The following is an 8,840-nucleotide window of genomic DNA, read 5'->3' on the forward strand; positions in this document are numbered from 1 at the left end:
ACAGAACATTTTGCACCGAGCGTGTCATCTGTATTCCTTGGGCAAAACCGTGGATGGTGTGAAAACGAAGGGAGTTCACCCCGTGTACCATCTCCGTGTACAAGCGTAGTGACCACAGAAACCCACCCGCTCTTCCTTCCGTATCCAACTTAGTTATACTATCGGTAGCCTGCTAATGTTGGCTTTCCCCAAATTTGCCTTTTGGTGGAAAATAACATTTTGCTATAAACTGATGATACAGATTTCCGCGCACCACATAGTTATAAGCATTTACGGCCACGTGCCAGGCTCTGCGGTGGGGTCACCGGGCGACAGAGACGCTGCCCCTGCCCGGTATGCAGCAATCTCTAACAGGTGAGGCTGTCAGGGGGAAAAATAATTTAATACATACCCTTATTATATGACCCAGCAGTCTTGCTCTTTGTCGTTTGTCCAAATGGCACGAGAACTATGTCCACACCCACCCATGCACTCAGGTACTTAGAGCAGCTTCCGTCATAACTGACAAAATCTGGAAGCAACCAAGATACGTGCACCGCTCTGGGGGGGAGGCTGCACATTGCGGGGGGTGGGGGGTAAGGTAGGCAGGAGTTAGGTGGAGACTACTCTCTGCTCAATTTTACTGTGACCTTAAAACTGCTCTAAAAGATTAAGTCTACTTTTAAAACTTTAACTGTAAGCTTCCAGCTCTAAAATGTTATGATTCTAAATATTCTTTACAGAGGAAACCATTCTTGTTCATTGATTTTTCTAAAAAAGATTTTATTAATTCATGAGAGACACAGAAAGAGAGAGAGGCAGAGACCCAGGCAGAGGGAGAAGCAGGCTCCATGCGGGGACCCGATGCAGGACTCGATCCCAAGACCCCAGGGTCACGCCCTGAGCCCAAATCAGATGCTCAACCGCTGAGCCACCCAGGCATTCCCTTGTTTGTTGATTTTTTAAACTCAATTTTAAAGTCTCCTTTGTTTATAGGCAGCAAATGAAGTTAAACGTTTTTTTAAGTATCTGGTTGCGTTTGTTAAAAACACTAAATTTCTTCTACAATCCCTAAAGGCAATTGTTCTCTTTATTATTTATATATCTCAGGACCCTATACTCAAATAGGAAAACAGGAAAATGTCACACTTATACCAAATTGGCAGGACGGATTTCTTAAAATAGTGAACAATTTAAAAAATAGCGAACAGTACAGTCCTGCGGGAGCAGCAGCGCGTGTCCTCCGGATCTACCAGCAGGTGGCACGCGAGTCTGAGGTTTGAAATCCCCGGAGCGGCGTCCTCTCCCCCACGCACTCGTCCCCGGCGCTGACGGCTGTGAATCCCCGGCCAGCGGAGGCCACTCGTGAAAGCGGAGTCCCGTGGCATGGCCCGGGGCCTGCTGTCCTCCTGCTGTCAGGAATAGAAAGGGAGATCGAGGACCGAGGGGAAGCCCACGGAGTCCGCTCCCACCCGCCCGCGCATCATCTCATGGGCTCCTACAAGAGTGTGATGGGCCCAGTGGGCATCGTTATTCAGGCCAAACCTCTTCTACAGGGAAACTGAGGTTCTTGCTTACGGGCCTCCCCCCAGCAACACCAGCCTCTGAATCCTCAGCAGGGAGCCCTCATTCAGGTGCCTTTGTTTAGCGTCCCTGTGATGATTTGCCCCCCTGGCTGCTAAGGACTGCCGGACCGCAGGGAAGACACCACCCCGGGTGTGTCTGTAAGAGCGTTTCTGGACTAGATTAGCATTGGATCCCGCGGACGGAGGGTAGAGATTCTCGGCATCGTTCAATCTCTTGGGGACCAGAATGGAACAAAAAGAGGGAAGGAAGGACAGATTCTCTCTCTTATTGCCCGTGAACTTCCAGAGCGCCCCGTTCCGAAACCTTCTGACTCTGGGGTTTACGCCAAGGGTCCCCCGGGTCTCAGGCCGCTGGCCTCAGACTAAGAGCTACACCGTTAGCTCCCCTGGCTTCCGGGCCTTCGGTCTTGGCCTGAGTCATGCCCCCAGCATTAAAGGTTCTCCAGCTCGCAGACGGCAGGCCGGGACTTCCTGGCTCCCGGAACCACGCGAGCCAATTCCCACACGTCCGTGTGTTCCATTGGTTGGTCGGGACAGCTCAGCCCCAGGCGTCGTCTTACCACAGGCAAGGAAGTCGTGCGTTTGCACGCAGGTGTTTTGTGATACATCCTAATACACTGATTTCAAAACGTGCTATTCTAGTCTTTCCTGGTGGGGGGAAGGGAGGTGTCATGGGAATAAAGTCAAGTCTCTCCTTGACATGACCTAACCCTGGGATATTATTGTTGTAATGTGGTGCAGAAATATTAAAAGTTTGCATACCTGTAGGATTTTAGTACTTTTGCTAAAAGGAACTTGGATGTCTTCACTGGCCACCTCGTTGAATTCAAGGACAACTGCCCACCCATGATAGGCTTGGGTTGGTGAGGCCCAGAGGCTCCAGCTGATCTGCAGTGTGAGCAACCCCTTCCAGAACCGGGGCCCTGCCTTGTGCAGTGAAGCCCTTTCTCAACACAAAGGCCAGGAACTGAGGTCTAGGGGTTTATACCTGGAGAACAGGTGGGGAGGGCTCACAGCCAGGGTCGTGGCATCTGGGTCAGCTAGGGTGAGCTGGCCAGAGAGGACCCACTCTAAGACTGTGAGCAGAGGGAGAGGCAGCCAGGCCTGGGAAGTCGGACACTTCCAGGTCCGAAAGCCCCATCAAGGATGGACACTGTGGACCTTCGGGATCTCGGGGCCAAGGAGATAAATAAACGGGGCCGATCTCACATGGCCCTGTCGTCATCACAGCAGCTGCTCCTAGGAGACAATTTTTTTTTTTTTTTAGGGTCAGGGTTGTTCCCTCAGTGGATCCTTCCAGCCACTTCTGGGGCCTTGGGAACCTAACCATAACCCCCTTAGCCCCTTTCCAAGGATAATTTGATCCTTAGCATTTCCTCATATTTAGGAAACAATTGAGGCAAAACTAACTTCAAAGGCTGCTCTCTGCCCTTAAAGCTCCTTGGACACAGAAAGCCCGACCAAGGACATGACATTAGGCAAAGGAAGAAAATTCTGACTTTCTCTCGGTATCATGCATATGCGCGCGGCATAGAAACACCACCCCCTTTCCCCCACAAAATCCAGAAGCTGTATTTGATGCTTGTGAATCTGCCACACTCAGGGATGACTCCCCCATCCCTGGGCTGGATCACGCGGGAATTCTTTTGAAGTTTCAGGACACGAAGAAAGCAAGACTATCCCTTCATTTCCAAATAATTCCCCAAGCCTTTCTCTCCCCCCATCAGGGTGAGGCCCTGGCCACCAGGGCTGGGATTCTTTGAGGGATGTTCTCCATCTCGGTATCTTTCTAGAAGATTCTTTTTGCCACATTTCTGTCCTTGGTATAAATGGCCTTTGCGTGACATTGGGTTAAGCTGGTTGTACTCAGTAGACATTGCAATCGTACACCTAGTGATTGTCTTTATTAATGAGCTGCAGTAGGGTAAGATTCGTGACAAAGAGAATCATAAATGCTTGGTTCTGGACACCCACTGGGCAAGCTACGGGGCCAGCGCCTTTCATCCGCTGCCTCAAATAGAATCTAATGGTCACTATTATTTTTCCCATTTTTAGGCTGGTGAACCCAGTCTTGACTGGGAGGGGGAGCCTGTCCACTTTGATGCACAGCAAATAGTTGGTAGATCCTCTCAGGGTGGAGGGGGCTCAGAAGAACTCCCCGAGTTGTCAGACAACCTAAATGTTAGAAAGAACTTACCGACAACTTCCCATGAATATCAGTGACAATGAGAAAACTGCAGGAGTCCAAGGTAGGGGATCCCATAGAAATGGGATCTCATCCATAGATCTCATCCATCTATGAGATCCCAGGCATCTATGAGATCAACTTCCCATGAATATCAGTGACAATGAGAAAACTGCAGGAGTCCAAGGTAGGGACATTTCTATGGGATCCCAGGCATCTATGAGACCCCATCTATGAGATCCAAGGCAGGAGGGGTCAAAGTCTTCAAATGCTCTAGAAAGTATAAACATCCAACACTCTTTCTCCTCCTCTGAGGCAACGGGACACTCTTTTCTGTCCACCACGCAGAGCCTGTTTGCTCAGGGGACACACTGGGCCATCTGAGGAAGAGGGAGCCCATCTGCATGGAAGTGCCATCCTTCTTGCCCAACTCAGGGGGTCCAGCAGGACTCCCAGGGTCTGGTGAGAAGCCTGGATTTGAGGGACATTTTATTGTGTCCTGGTCTCCTGTTCTCATGGCTTTTGTTTGCTGTCCAGGTCAGAGCAGCCTTCTGAACCCATCAGGGAGATGTCCCCATCCCCTTCTCCAGTCACGGAATCCCTTGCTCGGGGCTTTAAAATATTTCTTCTAATTCCCCCTCTCGGGGTAGCCCGGGTGGTGCAGTGGTTTAGCGCCTCCTGCAGCCTGGGGTGTGATCCTGGAGACCCAGGATCGAGTCCCATGTCAGGCTCCCTGCGTGGAGCCTGCTTCTCCCTCTGCCTGTGTCTCTGCCTCTCTCTCTCTCTCTCTCTCTCTCTGAATAAATAAATAAATCTTTAAAAAAAAAAAGAAAAAGAAAAAATATCCCCCTCCCAGCCTGAGCCGACCGGGAAGCCCTCTCCTTCTGCCTCCCAGGAATGCCGGCTCACCTTTCCTAGAACATGGAGCATGGAGACCCTTCCAATGGTATCGGCAGAAATCAAGAACTTCTTCTCATGTTCTCCTGGGCTATTTTGGAGAATATGATTAGCCACAAGGCACAGAGTACCCCAGGTGCTCTTCTGGACCAAAAGAGGCACCCAGAAAATGCTGGGAAGTGACCCCTTTGGAGTACAGAGGAAGACCCTGACTCTTCTGGTCTTCCTAGAAGTTCCAGGCTGATGAAAGGCTCTGGGGACCAGGCCTCTGCAGTGGCTCTCCCCTCTGTGGTTCTCTTGGCCTAGCCATTGAACTGACAAAGTTCTACTGGGATCCAGTACATAGTTGTTTTTTGTTTTTGTTTTTTTCATAAGGCAGATCCCTTTCTTACCCTGAAACATCTTGCCTTCTGTGCCTTTTTAAAAGCCCAAGTCTCTTTTGGCCCTACTTGCCCTCTCCAGTTCCACTTTGGATCCACTAATATCTTACCTTAAACAAGGGGCTGCTCTCTTTCTTCCCCACCAATAAATATTTGATGGCAAACCACCCTGAGTCCAGACAATTAAGCCAGAGGGACTGGTTTGTAGAAGCATGGGGTGGGGAGGACATCTGCTGGCTCCCTCCAGGTGCAGCGGGGCCAGAGGAACCAAAGGAAGGAAGAGAAGCAAGAGCAGGGGGCTACAAGAGGAGCTGGTGCAGAGAGAAAGAGAGAAGAAGAGGGACATGTCAGCTGAGCAGGGGAACATGTCCTCTGGCTCTCACGGAGCTGTGTCCCTTCAAGGCTGAGACCACTGGGGGCACCATATGGGCCTGGATTTGGGAGCTGAGAGTTCCCAAAGGCCCGGTTTTCTTTGTAAGGCTAGAGTGAGGTTCCAGAGGCTGCTCCCACTCCAAGGGCACAGATCAGGCCAGCGGAGAGCCCGGAGAGAGAGCGAATGGCCAACATCCATTCCGGGTGCCAAGCTGAGGGGCCGGCTGTGGGGGAGCCTGGCCTTGGTATCAGGCCAAACAGTAGCTATTCGGTCTCTTCAGTCATTATGGTCTCTTGAGACTTGGAGAATTTGGCTTTCCATATTGGAGAAAATGAGAAAGAGTGGGGTCTGGGACCATGTGTGAGCCAAGTGACCTCACGTCTCCTCCTGGAAGCCATAGGAAGGTCATGGTACGTGCAAGTACAACCAAGGCCATCAGGCTGCCTGGTGAGAGAGAACAAAGGCAGAGAACAGGAAACATCAGTGGTTTGGGGGCCATTGGCCTTCTCCTTGTAGGAGAAATCCCCCAAAGTCTAGTGCTCAGGACTGGCAAGAGCCCGGGGGATGGGGGATTCTGTGAAGTCTTGGCACACGGGACACCCCCCAATACCCTATCCCACCCCCTCACTCCACTCTCCTTGATCCATTAAGAATGTTTACTTATTCTTCTTGTAACTAAAAATGTGTGCCTTTGACCTATATCACCCATTTCTCCCTCGTCCCCACCCCCTGCCAACTATGGGTCTATTCTCCGTTTCTGTGAAATTGGCTTTTTTTTTTTTTTTTTTTTTAGATTGCACGTGTATGTGATGCCATATAATATTTGCCTTTTCCTGTCTGGCTATAGCTCACTTAGCATAATGCCTTCCAGGTTCATCCACGCTGTCACAAATGGCACAATTTCCTTCTTTGTGTTTTTCTTTTTTAAAGATTTTATTTATTTATTCATGAGAGACACAGAAAGGCAGAGGGAGAAGCAGGCCCCTGCGGGGAGCCCAATGCGGGACTCGATCCCAGGACCCCAAGGATCACGACCTGAGTGGAAGGCAGATGCTCAACCGCTGAGCCACCCAGGGGCCCCACAATTTCCTTGTTTGTTGTGGCTGAATGATATTCCATTGTGGACATATATCACTATTTTCTTTCTTATCCATTCACCCATCAGAGGACATTCAGGCTGTTTTCATATCTCGGCTATTTTGACGAATGCTGCGGTGAGCAGGGGTGCTCTTAGCTCTTTGAGGAGCTAATGTACAGCACGGTGACCACAGTTAATGAGACGGTGTTGTATAATTGAAAGTCGCTGAGAGTAGGTCTTAAGCACTTTTCACACACGTGGAGTTAAGAACGGATGTGTCCACGACTTGATCTTGGCCATCGTTGGCACATGTATACGTATATCAATCATCACATTGTGCATTTTAAGTATATACATTTGTATTGGCCAATTGTTCCTCAATTTAAAAAAAAAAAAAAAAAAAAAGGTCTTCCTGGGTGTCTAGGGTATGCTGACAACTATTCTGGATGAGAGGAAAACAGCCAACAAATGTGATCCATCCAGTCCAGCTCTCGGGATTTTCTCCCATGTACAGATCTTACTTTCCATTGAGGCAGACAAAAAACTCGTCAGCTGAACAGTGTATTAAATGCAGCGAGACCTGTAGGCCGGTCACAGCAGTGCAGGGCGGTAAGGATGAGTGCAAGTCCAAAGTACAGGCCATCCTAATAATCACTGGGAAAAATTATGATTATCCCATAGCCTCCAAAATTTTTAAGAACTCTCTTGCTGTGGTTATAAATGGATAGAAAAATGAAAAAGTAGTAAAACTAGTATTTAGAATGGCGTGATTTAAAACAATGAGAATTAAAGCGATTTATTTCCTTGTAAAAAGTGTTTCAGGAATAATTTGAACTCGATCACCCTCTCGTGGCTTCACTGGGGACAGGGAGCGAGCATCTTCTCTAAGCTCTGGTGGACTGTTATACTCCTAACTCCAGCTCAGCCTCCCACATTTAATCCTTTGTGCTTCCGATGTCATGGGATATCCCCCCAGGAGTTCCACTAACGCCAAGTTTCTTGCCATGCCATTTCGTCCCGGGTATCTTCACCCTTTTCCTCACATACTTTCCTCTGTTATGCATCTCTGGGAGATGGGAATGTGAGCCTGAGACCAACAGTGGCCCAGGAGAGAGGGGAGCCCTTGACTGGTCCAAGGTCACCCTGCAGGAAAACGGAGGAAGCAGGGTCTGAATTTACACGCTTTTTATCCAGATGCTGCCCCACATGCCTCCCCCTGCCCGCTGGCTCCATTAAGGGAAAGGACGCTGGTCAGCAAGTCCCTGGGACCGTGAGAGGGAAACATTCTTACCAGTGTTACTGCACTTTCTCTGACCACGCCTGGTTTCTGCATCCTTTGGGGTGGAAACTCGCAGGACCCCACAGATCAGGATCATGAGTGAGGAGGACCAGGGACTGGAGGAGGAGTTTGTACTTGGGCTGGGGAGGGGGATCCTCTAGGGGAGGGGTGAGACAGGGGGCCTGCGCTGTAGGAGACCCCTTTCTCTCCACCTGGTCAGGGGTACTGGGGTAGGCCTTGGGTCGTGTCCCATCCCGTGTCTCTCTTCCCCAGAGGACAAGCATGGGGGATCATTGTAGCCTGTGAGTCACCCCAGACCCCACCAGAGAGGGAGGCCCCCCTGGCTCCTTCTCCCCTGAGGTCACAGCAGGGACCCCCCCCCTCAACTCTCCTGGGATTCTTGCATCTGGGAGTCCGGCCAGGCTCAGCTAAGGTCCTGTGGGGAGGGAGATGGGTGCCAGCCGTCAGGGGCTCAGGTTCATCATTTGGCATCATTTCCAAATGCAGGTTTGCGTCCAACGGTCTCGGGTTCCGGGTTCTCCCATCACAGTGGCCCTGGTTGGATTCCTCAGCGGCACCGGCTGTCCAGGAAGATGGGAACTTTTTGCTTCCCTCTGCCCTGGGACCCCCTCCATCCTGAAGGCATGGCTGCCTCTAGCAGGTCTACATCCTTTCTATGCAAGCGGGGTCCCCTCCAATGGGCCCAGGTTCTCGCAGAGGCCACTGGCAACCGCCGTCGTCCTCACCTCGGGATTGCAGACCTCGGCCTCCTCCTTTCTCCTTGAATCACTCAACAAGCACTTGTCCCTGAGTGGCTGCTGCCGTGGTGACAAGTGCCTGGCGAGACAGACACCGTCTCCCGCTCACGGGCCGTCACAAGAAGACCACTGTTGCAGAGGGGCAGGCGGTGACTAGTCGTCTCAAGAGGACGCAGGGGCTGGTATGGAGAGCTACAAAGGGGGGTCTCACTTGGGTCATTTGGGGTATCGGCAAGCACCGTCCCTGAGCCAGGACCAGCTGTGGGAGTTGTGTCAAAGAAAAGCAGAGACGGACAGAGGTTAAAGTGAAGGCAGGTTTGAACCA

Source organism: Vulpes lagopus, chromosome 8 (assembly GCF_018345385.1).
Source record: "Vulpes lagopus strain Blue_001 chromosome 8, ASM1834538v1, whole genome shotgun sequence".
Lineage (NCBI taxonomy): Eukaryota > Metazoa > Chordata > Mammalia > Carnivora > Canidae > Vulpes > Vulpes lagopus.